General features: G+C 41.4%; 1 protein-coding gene across 3 annotated transcripts in view; it reads left to right on the top strand.

Annotated features, from left to right (window-relative positions):
* The first annotated feature begins 708 nt into the window (after positions 1-708).
* CALD1 (caldesmon 1) overlaps positions 709-21,042 on the top strand; it is a 202,942-nt gene continuing 182,608 nt past the window's right edge. For 2 of the 3 annotated variants that reach the window (XM_076006627.1, XM_076006630.1), the window contains exon 1: positions 719-833. The gene's annotated coding sequence lies outside the window, so the exon portion shown is untranslated. Of the gene's footprint in view, positions 834-21,042 lie in introns of all 3 variants that reach the window. The other variant, XM_076006619.1, reaches the window with a different exon arrangement.

Genomic DNA, 21,042 nt, shown 5'->3' on the forward strand with positions numbered 1-21,042 from the left:
ATTCCCTAAAGAAACCTCACTGTTCCTTGACTACAGGCTTAGTTCCTGCTCTTCTTTGAAGAGCCTTGGAAGGCCCTTCTGCTCTTGAAAGGGGAGTTGAAATGCCTTCTCCTCCAGGCAGTCTTTCCTGGAGAAACGAAGTGACCCACCTTTCTCTGTTCCCACAGAACTTTTCTTGTATCCTTTTCTGGAACTTAACATACCATGTGACATAGCCAGGTATGTTCACATCTTCTCTCTTCTACTTAGCTCTTCTACTGAGTTGTAAGCTTCTTACTGTAGCCAATATTTGGAATGTATTTCACTGTGTACCTCTACGTTATTTTTAGCACAGTTCCTTGTACTTTATAGGCACACAGTAAGTGTGTGTTTAGTTAATAAAATAAATGCATCCAAAGCCCAATCTACTGCACAGCAGTAAGCTGTTCTTACTAGAGAGGATAAAGGAAAGTTAAACCTCTCATTTTTTTTAAATGAGTCAAATAAAAATCTCCCTTATTTTCTCCATCACAACCTAGTACCAAGTATCTTAAATTTGGTCGGAATTGACAGAGTAGTTTAGAGTTTAATGGTTTAAGCAAACATTTTTCTTTTTCTTTTTTCTTTCTTTGGAACAGTTGAAACTGTGCTGGACAAAAAGGAAATATATCTGGGTGGGAGAAATTGGGTGGGGCCAGTTAAGCCTGCATTCCGCTACTGGATTTAGTTGAAAATATCAAGCTGTTTTCAAGAATTCTGGATTAAACTGCCTCCCTCACACTGTACTCAGGGGTGCTTCCTTGAAGAATTGAAAGCAGAAAGATGTGGGAGCTGAGAGTTAAGCCGAACAAAAGGTAACTATTTTAAATCAAAACATCTGCTATAGAGGTGAATTTAACTTAAATTCCAATGAGCAATTGCCACTCAGCTCTCACCCCTTGGACCTATCTTCTCTGGTAAATGTTCCCTGGTTACGTTAGGAAAAGCAGGGGAGGAGGTGTCATTTTGCCATCCTATAGAAATAGCTACTTGAAACACACTCTGTCGTCTTTCAGTGTCCCAGAAGTTGTGCTCTCATCTCTCGATTGTTCTATATAATTCTATGTAATGTGTGTGTGATGTGGTCTTAATAGTAAGCAACTCTTGTTCTTTTTGCTCTGCATCCAAGAGTTTTGGAAGATTTGGAAACCTTTTTGTTGCGGTGAGGGTGGTATTTATTTCTCAGTTTGTGAGGTAGGGCGTTATCTATCACAATTGTGTGGGTTTGATGAAGCAATTTGTATCAGTTCATGATGACTGGAGAAAATCTATGGAGAAGTCAGTGGAAAGAGGGAAACTGGAATCTTTACCAATAGCATCTTCAGGGCTCAGAGCTTAGGTTCTGTCATTTGAATGCTCCCCAGTGTTATGATCTGAATGTTTATTTTTCTCCCAAAATTTAAGTGTTAAAATTTTAACCCCTAAGCTATTAGAAGGTAGTGTCTTTCAGAAGTGTTTAGGTCATGAAGGCTGAGCCTTCAGAATGGGATTAGTGTCCTTCCAAAAAAGTCTGGAGAGAGACCCCTCACCCCTCCACCATGTGAGGACACAGCAGGAAGGCACTGTCTGTAAGCCAGAAAACAGAACCTCTGTAGAAATGGAATCTGCCCTGATCTTGGACTTCCCAGCCTCCAGAACTGGGAGGCTGGGAAGTCCAAGGAGGCTTCCCAGCCTCCTAAACTTTTGTTGTGTATAAGCCACTCAGTTTGTGGTATTTTGTTATAGCAGCTTGAATGGAGTGAGGAACCCCACTTTGGACTTTTGGGGAGGGAAGAATCTGGCAAGAAATAATATTTGAAGGACTGGAGATTAGTTTGATGAGGTCCAAGAAAGGAAAAGAGAAAAGAGACTTATTTGTTCATCTTCACAAATACAAATACTTGTCAACACTGGAACCAAAGGTAGAAGTGACTCAGGGTACAGAAAGAGGAATGGGATCCTCAGGGGCAAGGCCAGAAGGGTGAGGTGAAGGGTAGATGTGGAATGGATCCAGCCTCAGAGGATTTCCATGCAGAAGGCCAAGGTACACCTGGAGCCAGGGTCCCAGGTGGTCACTCTAAGATTGTGGAGTTCTGTTTAGCCAACCCTAGAGAGGGCTTTACAAAGTTCCAGAGAATAGCAAAAAAGTCCAGTGATGCCAAGGAAAATACACAGATTTCCAAAGTGCCAGAGGTGCAAGGGTGGGCTATATTTCTGTAATTTAATTTAAAGAGCAGATATAGATTTCTCAGCGATAGAAAAAAAGAGAATCTTAATCTCAGGAAAGAGCAGGCTCCCAGACCTCTTTAGGGAATGCAGTTCACAGTAAAGGGAAGCCCTTTAGAAGGGAAGCAATAGGCCCAGACCTCTGAAACTAAAGAAGTATGAGAAAGAAATAGAGAAAGGCCCTCTCAGAAATCCCAAGGCAAGTGTTCTGATGGTGTGAGAGCTGTGGGAGATCTTGGGTCATGGTACGTACTGTCTCTCAGAACCCTGGGAACAAGGAGTTCAAAGAACAGAGAATCTTGAGACCTAGCAGTCATCTGGTTGAGCACCTCGCCCATCTGTGAGTTCCTCCGCCATGTTTTTACCCATTGATGATCCGGCCGAGGTGTCAAATCCTCCAATGAAATGAAACCACTTTACCATCCTCTCAAACATCCGGTCATTCCTTGATCTTCTCGTTCAGGAAATTCCTTTAAAAAACCCCATTTTTTGCCCTCGGGATATTTTTAAAATTATTTTCTACTTATTTAGGGCTTTAGCATTCCCAGTGTTTTCTGGGTAGTGAGGGGTCTATCCAAGAGACAAAACCCCTACTAGTTATTTAAACAGAAAGAAATATGTATATATATTTTATTTATATTATACATATTCTTTGTTTTTTATGTTATATATTTATATTATACATAGTTTGTTTATATATATGTACATAAACAAAATTGTTGATAAGGTGTAGAACTATTAACAAGGTAACTAAAAGGATAAAAGGAGAACTCTAAGGTATCATGAAAGAGGCAACAACAGGAAGCAGCTACCACCCCTAGGGTTGAAAGAACAAAGGAAGAGGTAGGTGTTTTTAAAATTTAGAAACTGAAGGGAGGGATCCCACAGAGCTGCTGGCCTGGGTGTCTCTGAACTTGAAGGAGAGGCCCAGTGACACCCAGATTTCCCAGGAGGGAGCAAGGACCATCTCTGTCTTGGGGCACTGGGTGGAGGGTTGAGATGATAAGTATTCAAAAAACTGCAAAGTTGAAGATACAAGTTGCTGTTTCAGTATCAGGAAGGAACTGCTGTTGCTGGGGTGACCTCAAGACCTGCTTGCAGATGGGAACAAGGAACCCCTTCCCTTCCTCCATCCAGCCTTGGGATCTCCCTTTGGGGCCCCCTGTTGGCAGAGCTTACAGGGAGCTTACCAGGGGCCCCCTGTTGGCAAAGCAGAAATGTTCTATGCACATTCCTGGCCTCAGCATCCCAAAGCAGAAGGTAGAAGGGTGGGCCTGGAGTTGAGAGGTAATAGCTTAATAACTGGTGCACTCTCCTTATAGCTTCTTGAGAAAACACATGGTTCTTCCCTGTTAGAACCATATATTATTGATTGCAGCTAGAATCATATGTCAGCCCTTTCCAGACACCTCCTCTTGGAAAGGAGAACCAAAACTATCTTCCTCAGACTTTTAAAAATTCCACCTTCCTAAAGTCTACGGCACGTGCTTGATTGTACAATTTTTTCATTCCTAGATACTAATAGCATCTAGGAATCAACTTCCACTTTCTTCTGATAGATAAGTCAAGAGTATATCCACCACACTTTCTAGCAAATGTTCAATAGTTGAAGTTCTCATCACCACTCTATATAATGTATATTCAATTAGCAATTCTGTATCTTCTATACTGGTTTTGTCATCTGTCAGAAATGTGTGATGAATTTTCTCCTTCCAACCAGGTGGCCTAGAGCAGAGTCCCAAAGCAAGTCACTTGCATTCTTCTTTAACTCACTCCTCCCCATTGTTTCCATTCTCAAGTTACGTGTGTGGCTACCCTCTTGGCATATGGTACCATTCAGTCTCCCCTTCTTATAGGCCTATTCTTTGGGACTATAGTATGCTCCTCTCCCACCATTTTTTTTTTTTTTTTTTTTGAGACAGAGTCTCGCTTTGTTGCCCAGGCTAGAGTGAGTGCCGTGGCGTCAGCCTAGCTCACAGCAACCTCAAACTCCTGGGCTCAAGCGATCCTGCTGCCTCAGCCTCCCAAGTAGCTGGGACTATAGGCATGTGCCACCATGCCCGGCTAATTTTTTCTATATATATTAGTTGGCCAATTAATTTCTTTCTATTTATAGTAGAGATGGGGTCCCGCTCTTGCTCAGGCTGGCTTCAAACTCCTGACCTTGAGCAATCCTCCTACCTTGGCCTCCCAGAGAGCTAGAATTACAGGCGTGAGCTACCATGCCCAACCTACCACCATGTTTTAATCTGGAATCTCTTCCCACCATGGCCCCCAAATCGCATTATGGTATAATCTTAAGCTGACTTTGTTTATAATGCAGGCTCAGAGACAGTGTGGTGCAATGTGGCCTCTGGACTAGATTGCTCATGCCCAAATCCTTGCACTCCTACTTACCAGCTGTGCATGTCCTTGAGCAAGTTACTTAACTTCTATAAGCCTCATTTTCTCTACCTGTAAAATGGAAGCAGCAATAGCACCTACTTTATAGGGTTGTCCCTAAGATTAAAAAAGATGCATAGACAGTAATTGCTCAATCAATGACAGGTATAATGAGTATAAATACTTTGAGGCTATTAGTATTTTTCCATCTCCTATCTCCCTTTCAATATTTTTTGGGTGCAAATCATTAGGCATCACCCCTACTCTAATTCATATTCTCACCTTTAGTTGTCCTTCATAGGAACTACTTTCATAGGTTTATCAAAGTAATGGCCTCCCTCTCCCTCTTAACTTAAAGATTTTCAATCAAGTCACCTAGACTCTGGTCATATAGCCTTCCCTGCCAAGAACCGATCATTCATCCCAGTATGTAAAACCATGGGCTGTCTTATAAAACTCATTTCTCCTTACCATCTTTTTAATTGTACATTCAACTCCCAGATCTTCTTTTCTCTTTAAAAATCTTTACTGTTGGCTGAGACAATTATAAATCTATCATTTATTCTCTTGAGTCCTTTGATTTCTTGCCCAAGGCCTCATAATTTCTTTTGAGATAATATCATTCATGTGGCATTTTAACTCAAGAAGTGTTGGGAGGAGATTTTGAGGAGCAAGTTCATAGGGATCTTCAAGTGGCACAAGAATCAGGAAGATAAAACCTGAGAGCTTAATGGAATAGCTTTCAAGAGCCTAGTGATTCATCCTGGGTATGTAACTTGAACAGAATGCTTATATCATATAGGTTAAACAGCGAATGTTGAGCCTGTCAGAAAACTATCTGTGTGATGCCAAATAAATCTATTAGTTAATCAAAATAACCAGTCAAGTAATTTCCAAATTAATTAATTTTAGTGTTTGCATTTGCACATCCAGTTCAAGATTCTGAGAGTACTAAATTACAATTTTAGTATGCAAAGGTTTGCCTTCTCTTGGCTACCCTAAACCATCCAAATTATAAAAATAAAACTATATATTGTACAGTGATACTCTCATAAATCTATTTTCTAAGTGCCAGAAAGGAGGCATCATGAGTGGGGAATTTCATATGTGTCCATGCATGTACAGACTTCAGGCTCTGGGAGATAAATGTGTCAAGAACACATCATCACAGCGGAGTAATTATGAAACTTACATTTCTGCCAGTGAATTTCAAACCTGATTTACGTCAGATCAGACTATAAATCCAGTCTTTGCACCAATTATCAAAAATACACTTTACAATCTTGACTGTATTATTTTCAGAGAGAAAATAAACAATGGAATGTTATAGTGGATCCACGCTGAAAACTCTGCTGGGCTGTGGGGTGCAGTGGGGAGCCTGTCTGGAGAAGGAAGATGAGACTCAGCTCTGAAAAGAAAACTGAATCTAAGGGTCTAGAAAATGTCATGACTTTCTGAACCTTGAGCCTGAACTGTCATGTGGGCAAATAATGAAAGCAGGCATCTTAAGTCTTATGGAAAAAAAAATGATGTATCATCTTGTTTATTAAAATAATGAGATAAAAGTGTTCTGAGAGAATAGATTCCCTGTTTATTCCTCACCTGTGCCAGGTGCCACCAATTCCACTCTAACTTTGTAGGGCCTGGGCAATGCATTGCAGTCCTGGATCACTTGGGAAGCTTTGAAAAGTACTGACATCTGGCTCTACCTAAGAAATGTTAGTTTAATTGGACCAAGATGTAGCCTGGGCATTGCTAGTTTTTTTTAAAGCACACCAGGGGAGAAGGATTGGTTCAGGCTGTGTGCTCCAGGCATGGCTCCTGCCTTGCAGGAATTAGGACAAAGTCCACCTGCAGGGATGCAAACAGGCCCATGATGGGTGCTCTCCCTCATGGTTGTCACCCTTTTTCCGTCCTGTTCTTTATTCTCCTGCTTATAGCATTGTTCCTTAACAATGGATTGTCTTGTACCTATTGCCTTTAATTTCATGCTTCTGATTCCCAGGTGCCTGCTGGCTTCTCCGTGGCCTGCTCTGTCTCTAGAAATTTGTGTTTTCCTTTTGAGTGCTTTCTTGCCCACTCTGTTGCAAATTCTGGCTTTGCAAGCTCCTCTGGCTGTGCTGACTTGAGGCAAGTACCTGACTCAGCCCTCTCAGTTGGATTCCAACTTCCACTTCCTCCCTGGGCAGGAGGCTGGTGACTTCTCCACAGGCAGCCCCTGAACATACTGGTTCAGCACATGACTCCTGAATGGGAGGTGAAGTCATAGCCTACCCCTCCGGATAGCAGTCTTCTTGTCATAGGAGACAGCAGCAGCACAATTCTGGATGAGACCAGCCTGTGTTTCCTGGGTGGGGGAGTCACAACAGAAGGAGAGAAAAAGCCCCGGTAGCTAGGAGGCGGGTCCCTGAGCTGGGGCCCGGGATGTGAAAAGGAGGGACTTTATAAAGGGATGGGAGAAAAGAAATGAATGCTGAGTGATGACACCTTCCTTAGGTAAACCTCGGTATGTGTTATAAATGTTAGTGTTGGCTACTCTGGCTTATATTATACAACTGTTGCTGTCATTTTTTTGAAATTCTGTGTCATGTCTTCATCATGACTTTTTAATAGCACCCTTCTCCCAAGGTGCAAGCACAGAATGGAGATGTAAGTTGGAAAGGAAATGTCAAAAAAAAAAAAATACATATATTCTCATTTTCAACAATTCAAACATCAGAAGTAAGTGAAAACCCATTGTTGACTCCCAAGCCTAGTCCCTGTTGGCTTCCAGAGGTATTCCTGTTAGTAGATGTGTAGTCCTAACCATTCACTTGACATACAAAAAATTACATATATAATATTGTTCCATGTGTGTTTTATATAACTGGAATCATACTATACATATTATTATGAAACTTACTTCTTTCACTCAACAGTACATAATGGAGCACTTTCATTTCAGTACATATAGATCACATTCTACTCAACTACAATACTCTAAACTAAGGACAATTGGCCGAGTTCAGTGGCTCATGCCTATAATACCAGCATACTGGGAGGCCAAGCCAAAAGGATCACTTGAAGTCAGGAGTTCAAGACCACCCTAGCCAACATAGCAAGACCACATATCTACCAAAAAAAAAAAAAATTAAAAATTAACCCAACATGGTGGTGCATACCTGTAGTCCCAGCTACTTGAGAGGCTGAGGCAGGAGGATTGCTTGAGCCCAGGAGTTGGAGGCTGTAGTGAGCTATGATCGCACCACTGTACTCCATTGTGGGTGACAGAGGAAGTCTTCATCTCAAAAAATAAAAATAAATAAATTTTTAAAACCTATGGACAATTAAGTTGTTTCTAATTTATGTGATTATAAACAATTCTGCAACAACTAACTTATATGTATGGGTGAAGCTTTCTTTTTGGAAGATCAGGAGAAGTAAAATTGTTAGGTCATAGGGTATATGCATTTTTATTTTGGATTTGTATTGTTAAATTTACACCTCACCTAGGAATGTAGGAGAATACTATTTTACCATACCTTAGTCAACACTGTTATTTTAAACTTTGTCAATCTGAAAAACCATTGAAATGCCAATACTTTATTGGCATTTCAATGGTTTTTTTCAAATGCCAACAAACTTTTACCACACCAAACTATGTTTCATCTTGGTACATGTCCATGGACCAAATATGCTTCGTTTTGTTTTGATTTGCATTTCATTGATTACAAGTGAGATTGAACATCTTTGCATATGCTTACTATACTTGGATTTCTTCTATTTCCTCTACACTGTTACTTGGATTTCCTCCTCTATGAATTCATATTTCAGGATAGGGATACGGATATTTCATATCCATTGCTCACTCTTCTATTGGATGGCTTTTCTACCTTTTTTTTCTCATTGGTATAGGAGCACTTTATAGATTATGGATTTTGATCAGGGCAACTTCAGAGCACAATTTACATTGTGTAATAGTTCACTTGGATGGCTCCCCCTGGTGGTGTGCAGTATACAGCCTACACAGCCATAACTAGCAGTTCTTAATCTTTGTGATGAATATGTAAATATTTTATCCTTAATCCATCTCTAGTCTTTTAACTTTGCTTGTGTCATTTTTCATAGTGGAGAAATCATTTATTTTTTTAGTCATATTTATCAGTCTTTTCATTTGTGTTGTTTGCCTTCTCAGTCTTGTTTAAAATGGTATTTCCAGCCGGGCACGGTGGCTCACGACTGTAATCCTAGCACTTTGGGAGGCTGAGGCAGGTGGATCATTTGAGCTCAGAAGTTCGAGACCAGCCTGAGCAAGAGAGAAACCCTGTCTCTACTAAAAGTAGAAAGAAATTAGCTGGACAACTAAAAATATATAAAAATTTTAGCCAGTCATGGTGGTGCATGCCTGTAATTCCAGCTACTCAGGAGGCTGAAGCAGAAGGATTGCTTGAGCCCAGGAGTTTGAGGTTGCTGTGAGCTATGATGACACCATGGCACTCTAGCCTGGGTAACAGAGTGAGACTCTGTCTCTAAATAAATAAATAAATAAAATGGTCTTTCCAACTCAAAATAATAAAACAATTTTTTGTTTCCTCTGATTGTTTTTATAGTTTTATGTTTATATACTGGTGAATGATGTAAGATAGGAATCTAACCATTATTTTTGTCCAAATGGATAACCAATAGTCCCAATAAACTATCCCCTTATCTAAAATGCTACCTTTATCATATACTGTTTTTTTTTTTCCTGCAAAAACAGTGAGCGGGTCCATTTTGGGGCTCTAAGTCCTTTTGTTATAATTAAAATAATATTTGGAGAAATTATTCATTTTATGTTAAACTATGTATTATAAATTGTATGGAATTCTCCCTTCTGAAAAGGGGCTCAGTCAATCTCAACAATCCATCTTTGCAAGCCCCATGTGGAAGACCTCTTTCTAGATAATATTATAAATAAATAGTTAGATCTGGTGGGTCTTGCATGATTCTTGGACACAAAATCTTGGTGCCCAGTGAAACAGCCAGCTGGTGTTTATTTCTTCCTGAATATTATGCTTGATTTGAAAAATTCTTAATTTGATTTAACCATATTCATAGTGAATTAATGGGATTAATTAATATGCCATTTAACTTTAAATGAACTGATTATTTAGAACAATAGTCCAAAAACATAAATATGTGAGTTTTCCCATGGGCCTATGAGGACCTTAAATGCCATCTGATAGCACAGTCTGACGAATAGTAGTCGATGAATAAATATGTGTAGGATGAGAGAAAACAGCACTATTCTAAACTTGAAAAGCACCATTTGTGCTTTCTTTTTTCCAGGGACTTTACTGATTTGCTTCATGTGGAGTGGCTGTTTTCCTCACACTGTTTTGAGACATATGATATTAGAACTTGGCATGAATTTGCTGGCTTACTCAGCCAGAAAACTTTGAGTCAACTTAATTTTTTTTTTTTTAATGTGATCTCTCCTTTTTATTTTTTTTTTAATTTTTTTTTTATTTTGGCATATTATGGGGGTACAGATTTTAAGGTTTCAATAAATGCCCATTTCCCCTCCTCCCCCCAAAAGTCTGAGTCTCCATCATGACCATCCCCCAGATGGTGCACATCTCACTCATTATGTATGTATATACCCGCCCCCCTCCCCCCTCCCACCTCCCCAATACCCTATTACTGTAGCACCTATGTGTCCACTTAGGTGCTACTCAGTTAGTACCAGTTTGCTGGAGAATATATCTGGTGCTTGTTTTTCCATTCTTGGGATACTTCACTTAGTAGTATGGGTTCCAGCTCTAACCAGGAAAATATAAGATGTGCTATATCACCATTGTTTCTTAGAGCTGAATAGTACTCCATGGTATACATATACCACATTTTATTAATCCATTCTTGGATTGATGGGCACTTGGGCTGTTTCCACAGCCTTGCAATTATGAATTTTCTTTGTGCTTTATTTAAACCTAAGAGTTTAGTTATTAGATATCAAAAAAAAAAAAAAAAACCACCAAAAAAACCCTGAAGCATGAATATTATTCTCCAATTTTGCTTTCCATATGACCTAATTGAATGAAAACTGCACTTACTTTATTCTCCCTTCTCTCGGGAGAGCACTGCCTACATAGAATAGAATGTGAATGACTATCCTCTAGAGTTGCGCAGTGCACAGTACTGTCCTCCTTCCACCTCCCACTTCCATTCTCCATCTGTATTTCCCTAATCAGAAAGAGCCTCTGGCTCTGCCTACTCTGCTATCTGCTGTGTGCTGGCTTGTCTGTCGATGCCTAGACTCTGCAGCTCTGTGTTCCTTAAAGACCTCATTCCACAGACTACAAAGCTTACTCATATAATTAGCCCGGAGACTTCTAGCAGTTTCCAGGCCTACGTTATCAGAGTTTGTCTTACAAATGGTCTCCTTTGTGACTATTTTAAAAGCACGGAATCCGGCAAAACTCTTTGGGAATGGCAGTATAGGATAAGGGCTTGCTCACCCACACAAAGGCATATAGCCCTGTTGACTCTGCACGAGCCTCCCTTGAGGACAATGCAAGGTTCCCATCTTGAGTCACACTTGCGACACAGCTGAGCACAGAGATTCTGTTCAGTACAGCAGGCATAGTCTATGTGTACCCACCCAGAAACTTCCATAAGTACATTCCACAGGCTGATTGTTTTGAGTGATGCTGGCTTATTCAGACTGGTGGGTGCAACTCTACTCTTCTTTCCTAAAGCATGAGTGACATGATGCAAAGTCAAAGTCAAAACTCCAAGGCTCATAGATCTTTAGAACTGAAAACACTTTAGGAATCTTTTTGTCTACTCATTTCATTTTAAGACTGAGATGACTGCCTGTTGGCTTTAGTATGTTTCATAAATATATATGTGTGTGTGTGTGCTTATATATAATCAACCATACTTATCATATTATAGCAAATAAATAAAATTAATTAATATAAATTTAAACCTTAGATGAACTGATCATTTGGTATGAAAGTCCAAAGACATTTATAAACACATGAAGTTAGCTCCCCTTTCTTTTAAATAACTGCAGCTCCCATCATTGTGTTTGTGTGTGTGTGTGTGTGTGTGTGTGTGTACGTGTGTCCAAGAACATGGGGATGGATAAGTTACTGACTACCACCTATTCGACTGATGGGAATGGTTAAAACGTGGAACAATTTCCAGCTACATGCAGAATTCTGGCTGGCCGCTTTTTTACTCCAAAGTCTGCTTTACTTTGCAAAACAGTTTCTTATCACATTCACTTATCATTCCTCAAAGGGATGCTGGGAAGGAGACTGCCCTTATTGCTATTCTCAAGTTAACATGTGAGAAAACTGTGTGCACCTAGAGCTTGACAGTCTCTTCCTGGGAACATGCACTGAGAATAACCCAGAAGACCCAGGGAGCCATCTGTCACTCAGCTTGGCATACTCATTCGTCCCCTCCCTTTCCCACCCCCAGGGCCCTTCATGCTGATGAAAACAATGCTACATGGAAATTCCCCAAATCAAGGGCTGCTTGAAAATTCCTATGGATCCCTCATTAGGCCTCATGCCCCCATGGCTATTTCTGAATGTAAAAATAGCACCTTGGAGATTCTGTGGATCTTTCTACCTCGTGTGCTGTGACCCCCATGTAGACTTTGGTCTCAGAATACATGACCACCATATTTATTAAGAGCTACTCAAAGCAAATTCAATCTAGAAGCAATGCCCTTGAGCAGCTTAGAGTCTTTGAATATGCTAGTGAGAGACTAATCTTTCCACAAATATTTATTGAGGTGCTCCCCTGGGCACTGCAGAGATCGTGATATTAATGACAAGATAGGCCTGCCCCTGTTTTCAAGAGGCTCGAAGTTCAAGGCAGATACTGACAAGCAAAGAGGCTATGGCAATAGAGCAAAACCAGTGCAATCATGTTCAAAGTTCACCATGGGGGGGGTGGGGCTGGGAGGCACTCCACTGCGACGTGGGCAGTCACAAAGGCTTCCTAGGGGATAGCCTGAGGGGAGCCGGCCGGACACAGATGTAGAGGAACAGTGTTCAAGGCAGAGGGAACAGAATGTGCGAAACCTCAGCACAAGAGGCAGCAAGGCACATTGAAGAAAATGGAAAACATTTTAATCTGGCTGAGCACAGCGCGAAGGGTGAGCGTGTGCGTGTGTGGGTGGGGGTGGAGGGTGCGTCGGGAGGGGTGACGAAGATGTTGCTGGACAGATGACCAGGGGATAGATTGTTAAGGGCTGGCCTTGTCAGTTCTTTGCAGATGGCTAAACTTTATCCATGGATCATTCATTCATTTATTCACCTACCAAGTGCCAAGAACGAGTGCTGGCGACCAACCGACAAATAAAACAGACAAAGAACATGCCCTCGAGGAGCTTCTGTTCTCAGGAAGGGTGGAGGGAAGTCAGTGGGCACGTAATCAGATTCAATATGTAATATGTCCAGTGGTGATACAAGCCCAGAAGTGAAAGCACTCAGGGTGGGAGATGAACAGTGTCACGGGTGGGATGGTTCTCATTTCACACAGGGTCAACGAGGCCTCGTCTACATGGTGGCGTTCAGCAGAGATCTAAGGAGGCGCAGGGGAGAGTCTGGGAGGTCTTTGCAGGGGAAGCACAGTCTAGATAGAGGAAGCGCCACGTAGGAGGGGTCAGGGCAGCAGGGAGCGTGCAGTGTTGTAGGAATACCCGCAGGCCACACCGGCCAGAGCGCAGGGACAGGACGGAGTGGCATGAGATGAAGTCTGAGAGATGGAAGGGCAAGATCAGAGAGGGACTTGTTGGATTTCGTCCTGAGTGTGATGGGAAACCAAAGGAGAGTCTTCAGTAGGGAAGTGGCACGACCCTGTTTGTGTAGTTCTCACTGCAGCAGAAGAATGGGCTGAGGGTCGGGAGATGGGGAGGGAGAGGCAGAACAGTAGGGAGACCAGTTGGATGCAGAAAATCATGAGCAGCGATATGGCCTAAGCAAGGTAACAGCAGTGAGATATGCTGCAAAGTAAAGGCAAAAGGGAGAGGGAGGAAATTGAAGGATGCAAAGAGGGTCCTATCCCTTGGTTCCAAATATTTTTACTACAACTCACACACTGACTGAAGTTTTCCCTATTATAGGCTCTCTTTCGAATTTGAAGAATTGAAGATCCTATCGAGACAAATTCTGCTTTTACTTTTGGATTTAAAAAGCATAGCATTTCGTAAGAAAAATAAGAAACAGAATGACATATAATATAATACATTTACATAAATTAAAGATGTATGCATACAAAATGATACTTAAACTTTGGAAGAAGACATGCAATGCAAAAGTGCACAGTAAACAGAATAGGATGGTTGCCCACAGTGGGGAGACGTGGGACAAGAGGATGTTAAGAAGAAAATGAAACAAAACAAACAAAAAAAGCACAAAGTTCCAGAATACATATATTTTTTTTAGACACAGCAAAACACTGAACATTATTGAGCAATAGCAATTCAGTGCTGATCAGTTAGTCGAGTCTAGAGCAGGTCTCTGAGAGAACAGGTCTTGGGATAGTCAGGCTTTGACAGCAAATGGTAAAAAGGTGGATATCATGGGATCAATCCAGACTAGGCCTTTAGGACATTAGAAGTGAGAAAAACAGAATTCTGAAAACAAATTTCACCTCCTTCCCATGTCTGCCTAAAGCTGGCTCTTCACAAAGTTTTAGTTTTACTTCTCCCCACCCAAAACACCCTGCTCCAACCCGTTTTCCAAAAGATATCCTATTCTGATGTTTAAGAAAAACTTTAGTGTTTTTCTCTCTGTGCTCAGTGGAATTTCACCAATTTCTCTGGAATGACAAGTATCAGAAAAAGTTCTGTGGCGGCTGAAACCGCTGTTCCATAATCTACTGAGGTTCAAGGTCTGGTAGAAAGAAAAATTACAGTCGTTTAAAGTTAAAAAAAATATAGCTGGAAGTCAGGAGGCTACTTGGGTTTTAATCTCAGTTTTGTGCTGGCAATAACTCATAGCTAAGTACCTCTTAGTTTACAAAGCATGTTCACATTTATTAATCTATTTGATCTTCATTTCAACTCTTGTGAAGCAGCTACTTTACAAACGCGAAAACTAAAACTCAGAGAGATTAAATGACTTATTCATATCGCTTAATTTGTGATCTGCACTCTTCCTTTGTTAGAACTCTTTCTGTATTCTGAGGTCAGCTATCAAACCTGTGGCTTCCCATAAGTGAACATTATAACATTTGCCAGTTCACTTTACAGGGATACATAAAAGAAAAATGATGGTAATATGGGTGGCACAACTTGCTGGAAGAAAAGTGCTAAATAAATAAATAAGATACATAGATATTTATCATGATTTGTATTCATTATTATTTTTGAAATATTTGCAACCAAGTTTTTGAAGCTTTGTAGATTATCTTATAGTGATGGTATTTCTTCAGCAGCGACCTGGCAACCCCCAAATTGGATCCACGCCATCAGGCACTCTTTTCTGTGGGTTCCCCAAGGGAAGAACTATGGACAGAAGCCAGTGCTGAGAGAAGGAGCACTTTCCCTGTCAGCTGTAGCCTTGGCCCCAAATCCAGCCTATCCCCCAAGTGAGGTTAGTTGGACTACACTTGACTCTACAATTAAAAGTTGGATCTTATTCTGTTGGGGGAAGAAGGACTAGTCCAAAGCCCACCAACCAGCAAAATGAAGAGGAGGTGTGTGAAGAAAGGAGTAGGAAATAGGAAGGCCAGGCACTGTCCTCAGTGAGTATAGCCCCAGCTCTCCTTACTACTCCAGCCTGGCAGAGCGAGAGCATTTGACCCCAAATAGATGCGCTCTAAGGCTTTAGACCCAAGCTAAAGCCTTAGATAATGTAGACCAGTGTCTTTGAACCTGAGCCATCTCTCTCGTGGGTTTTCTCTCTCGTGGGGAGGGGAGAAGTGTTAGAGTGCTGGCCTGGGAGAGTGGCTGAAAGCTCTTCTAGCTAAAAGTTCCCAAATTAAGAAGAATTCCATCATTTGGAAATTAGATCAGGAAGTTAAAATTCTCTAAAATTCCTTCATTCCATAACATTTTGTCCAGGGCTTTTACCAGGTGCTGGGAGACAGAGATGAGTAGTTGCTCATCTGTATTTACATCTATACCTTTATCTAACCAACTATCACCTATATCTATCTATCTGAGCCATATACTTTGAATAATCAATTTAAATAAAAACTTCCCAGAAATTATCCACTCAAAAGAGTGATTTGGAGATAGACTTTCTAAGGAGATAGATTCAAATAGAAGACCAGGAGATATTAAAATAAAAATAATACATAAACATGATATCCCTAACTTGAAGGAAGGCAATGCAATGTAGATGGCAAGCAAAGAGAAGGCTGGTATTTTAAAGCTTCTGAAAGAAGAATATACTAGTATTTCTCCAGTATTATTTTAGGGAGAAGAAGTTCTCCCAGCAATGGGGTCTAGTTCTTCAGGCAGAAATATCCCTAAGGAGGGGCAATTTATCAGCCACCACAGATGGCTGGAATCATCCCTCCAAACTGGCCAGCCTCTTGGGCTCTGGGTCAAAACTTTCCCTAAAACCTCCTTCTCTGTGTCCTTAGGTGTCACCCCTAGATGTCACCCCTAGGTGTCCAACCCATTGGACAGGAGGCTTGGTTCAAATGGCCACCTACCTCAGTTCTCTCTCTCTCAGGTTATATTTCCTACTTTATGTTAGTCAGTTGGCACTCTGGTTTCCAAATCAACCTTTAGCCATACCCACGTGTTTGTTATTATCACTAACACAGCTACCACCTTCCAGAACATGCATATGAACAAAGTGTCCCTAGAAGTCCATACATGGAAAGTTCTGTTTGAGGCATGCCTGGTATTCACGGGTGTGTGGGAGGACTGTGTCCTTGGTTCCCCTCCCCCAGACACCTGCACCTCTTAATTAGGGTAGCAACGATGAGATTCCAGGGTTCCTGGCCTAGACCCAAATCCACACTCACCATTCCTCAGGCACTGCCTCGGATTTTCAGTTTGGGTACTGGACTTGTGTACTCATTGAACATGAATAATTTTTTTGTCAAGATATCTTAATATTTTGTTTGTCTGCATTTTTAAATGCTGGCTCAAAAAGGCAGTGAAGAGAGAGAGAAATATAAATGAGTATGATATATGGCTGGTGATTTCACAGTATGGCCACTATTTTTAAAAGTTCCATGTTTGTCTTGTTCACCACTGTGCTACTAGGACCTAATGGAGTTGATGACATGTAATAGGCACTCAAGAAATATTTGCTAATTATTATTTGATTAATTAATTGGTAATTAATTGGTAATTAATTAACTGGTCATTAATTAAGTAATCTAGTGAGGGAAATAGGATGAATATATGTTAATACAATCAAATCAAATAATTCAAGTCAGTAAATGATAAAGAGAAAAGTCAGTAAATGATAAAGAGAAAATGAGAGAGTCCGACTGCACTTCTTGGATTATAGGTAGCCCAAGAAAGGATATGAACTGAGTGCTGGGAATTTAGAGATGGCTTTCTGGGGGGTCTGGAGCTGGTGCCAGCTGAAGCTTCACCTAACATGCATCTTTTTACCCTGATTAAGAGGTGCAGGTGTCTGGGGGAGGGGAACCAAGGATACAGTCCTCCCACATGCCCATGAATATCAGGCATGCCTCAAACAGAACTTTCCATGTATGGACTTTTAGGGATATTTTGTTCATGTGCATCTTCTGGAAGGTAGGGAAGTTCTGGCTTCAGGCAAGCACAAAGGGGCGAAGCCACAAGACTGAAGTCACTGAGGCAGGGAGTGCACTCCATGATGTGGGGTGTTGGGCAGATGGGAGTGGGAGGAGGGTTTGTAGCATGGATCATAGATCACCCCAAAAGGCTCGGCCAAACCTTGACTTTATCCTATTGGTAGTAAGATAATCTTGAAAGTTTATGAGCAACGCCATGAATTCATGATGAAAGCAAAAGGTCAGGGCTAAAGACACATGTTAGTTGTCATTCCACAAGAGATAATTGTAGAAAACATGTGAACAAATGAAAAAAAAAAATTTTTAAATCCTATTAAGGTAGAAATGCCCTCTTCCTATTCAGTTGCCCAGTGTGACTCAGACTACCCAGAACTCTTACTAGAAAGCTGCCCGACTTTACTGTACTTATGGGATTCCATGTCTGTCCACCAGCAGGAAGCAAACCCCTTAGGAGAAGGGCAGATATAGCATCTTATATAATATTCTTATATTCCCAGGACTGGGAAAAGTTTTGGTGCAGAGAAGGTACTGCATAAACATTTGTCACATGAGTAAATAAACAAGCAATTAGTTCACAAGGCAACTTCACAGACATTTCATCTCATTTAATTCTTACATCTGTCCTGGGAAGTAGGTATGGTTGGTCTTAAAGAGAGAGGTGAGGCCTGGGCACTGGAGGATGCCCACGTTTGGGGACGACAAAACACAAGTAGAAAATGAAAAGAGGCCAGAGAGGTAGGACGACAGGCCGGATACCAGTGTCAGGAGCCACCAAAGACAAAGAGAGAAGAAGAGGCGTTTAGGGAGCATGGGGTGTGGGGACTGCAAAAAGGCTCAGCTCTGCAAGGATCACAGACAGAACCACTCAGAGGAGGGAGGGAAGCCGAAGACAAAAAAAATGACCAGGGACGAAGAAGTGAAGTCAAGAAAGAAGGGGAGGGCACAGCATTGTAAACTCATTATTCATTCAGAGAAATTTGACACCAAAAGAAAAGAGAAGAGTGAAGTGAGAAGAAACAAGAGTCAGTCTAAGATATTTTCCCCCAAGCTTTGGAGCATGAGGTGAGATGAGATTGAACAGCACAGTGAAGGCTCAGCTTGAAAAGAGGGGGGAGACCATGGAGCTGCAAAAGCATTTCAGCGTGATCCGTCTCCCTCTCCCCCGACCCTCACCCCACGTAAACTGATCAAAGCTCCCGCACAGCTTGGTTGGTGGTTAGACGCATCTATGTTATATATTTAGATTGCTTAGTCCAAACAGCCATCTTTCCCCAGTTAGTACCAGACTCCGCAATCTCTTTGAAAATATGTTTTCTCTTTCTTCCAGTCTTAAAAATAGTCTGTCCCCCAAGAGCAATTGCTGCCTCCTTGCTTCTCAGATGACAGTCTGCAAGGCCAAAGCTACAGAACCTCACCCAAAATAGATCAAATGTTTTAAATGTTTTCTTATTTGCACCCCTCACAAGTATGCCTGCAATGCAAAGCCAATTATGAGATTGGCTTTCTTTTTTTTTTTTTTCTGAAATGAGTGATGGGTGTGTTTTCTGGTCAGGAGGGGAGGCCAGGCCTCACCACATGGTCTTGGTTGGATTTCAGATGCCTTCCTTAGGCGTGAACAGGAAACGTGCACAGCTGGGCGAACACGTGCAGAAGAGTATGGCGGCCTCTGTTGGGACTTGCCGTCCTGGAGTCCATCTTGTGCACTTGTCAGAGTGTCCCCATTCAAACAACAGTTCTTTAAAGGCAGGCACGGTGTTTTGACAAGATTATGAAAGGCACAGAGCCTAACGCTAAGCCTTGCAGATAGCAGATGCTCAGATGCTGGTTAAATGAATGAATGAACAAAACCATCTGAGAAGAAAACTGCCACAGCTGTGGGTGACTCAGATACCCACTGCAGACTGAGAGAAACTTCTCATAGATGGAACCTCTTTGCTTTCTCCGAGGGGAGAGCAAATCCAACAGCAATGAATATGGGTGGACTTGGAAGCACAGAAACCACAGAAATATCCAGTCATCCTCTCTAGCTCAAGAAATAAGTAGACGGAAGGTTCCCACAGGGAGGCTGAGGGGATGGCCAGCCATGTTCTGTGGAAATGGAGAACAGGAGCTCTGTCATCTATGCTGGGTCTTCTCTGATCACACCCTCTTTCCACATTGTCAGGTCCTCCCCTTGATCCCAGACCACCAATGCCCTTCTTCTACCTCCTGGTGCCCTTAAAGACCATTCCCATCAAAATGGGTCAGTGCAGGCTCTCACTTCATCCGCATAATGCACATAAAGTAACTGGCACCAAGGTGCTGAGGCAGGCTTACGTTGTTAGCCCTTTAAGAGTGAATATTGATGTTATGGTGTCAAAGCTTTCATGCAAATGTGTGACCAAGGTAAGGATGTCACAGTCTGGGCAGGTCCACTCTCCTGCTAGTCAGGCTGACCCTGAGCTAGCTGCACTGCTGGTCTTAGGACAAGGAAGGGCAGTGGCCTTTCTGGGTTAGTGCCCTGGGGAGAGAATGTCTCATCTATACATTAGTCTTTTGAAAAAATAAAAGATGAGAAAGTATAAGGATAATATAATAAACACCTACTGTATACATGCTTGGCAGAATTAGCAAATGTAATAATTTGGTATTAATTGCTTCAGATATTCTTTTATACATTGCAGATGTATTTTAAACTCTTTAATTTAATGGCCAGTACCATTATCTTCTCTCTCTTCTTATAGCCAACAGCTATCTTTTATTTTATTTTTTTATTTCAACATATTATGGGGGTACAAATGTTTAGGTTACGAATTTTGCCTTCCCCTCCCTTCCCCCCTGGAGTCAGAGCTTCAAGCATGTACATCTCCCAGATGGTGCACATCACAGTCATTATGTATGTATATGCCCATCCCTTCCACCCCCTCCCACCTGCCCAACGCCTGATAAATGTTATTCCTATATGTCCACTTAGGTGCTGATCAGTGAAACCAATTTGCTGGTGAGTACATGTGGTGCTTGTTTTTCCATTCTTGGGATACTTCACTTAGTAGAATGGGTTCCAGCTCTATCCAGGAAAATACAAGAGGTGCTATATCACCATTGTTTCTTAAAGCTGAATAGTACTCCATGGTATACATATACCGCATTTTATTAATCCATGCATGTATTGATGGACACTTGGGTTGTTTCCATATATTTGCAATTGTGAATTGTGCTGCTATAAATGTTCGAGTGCAGATGTCGTTTTTATAGAGTGCCTTTTGTTCTTTTGGGTAGATGCCCAGTAATGGGATTGCTGGATCAAATGGTAGATCTACTTGTATCTCTTTAATGTATCTTCATATTGTTTTCCACAGAAGTTGAACTAGTTTGCAGTCCCACCAGCAGTGTAGAGTGTTCCTATCTTTCCGCATCCATGCCAACATTTATTGTTTGGGGACTTTTTGATAATGGCCATTGTCACTGGAGATAAGTGATATCTCATTGTGGTTTTGATTTGCATTTCCCTGATGATTAGAAATGTTGAGCATTTTTTCATATGTTTGTTGGTCATTATTCTGTCTTCTTTTGAAAAGTTTCTGTTCATGTCCTTTGCCCACTTTTTGATAGGGTTATTTGATTTTTTCTTGCTGATTTTCCTGAGTTCTAAATAGATTCTAGTTATCAGCCCTTTATCGGATGTGTAGCTTGTGAAAATTTTCTCCCATTCTGTAGGTTGTCTGTTTG

Source organism: Microcebus murinus, chromosome 9 (assembly GCF_040939455.1).
Source record: "Microcebus murinus isolate Inina chromosome 9, M.murinus_Inina_mat1.0, whole genome shotgun sequence".
Taxonomy (NCBI): domain Eukaryota; kingdom Metazoa; phylum Chordata; class Mammalia; order Primates; family Cheirogaleidae; genus Microcebus; species Microcebus murinus.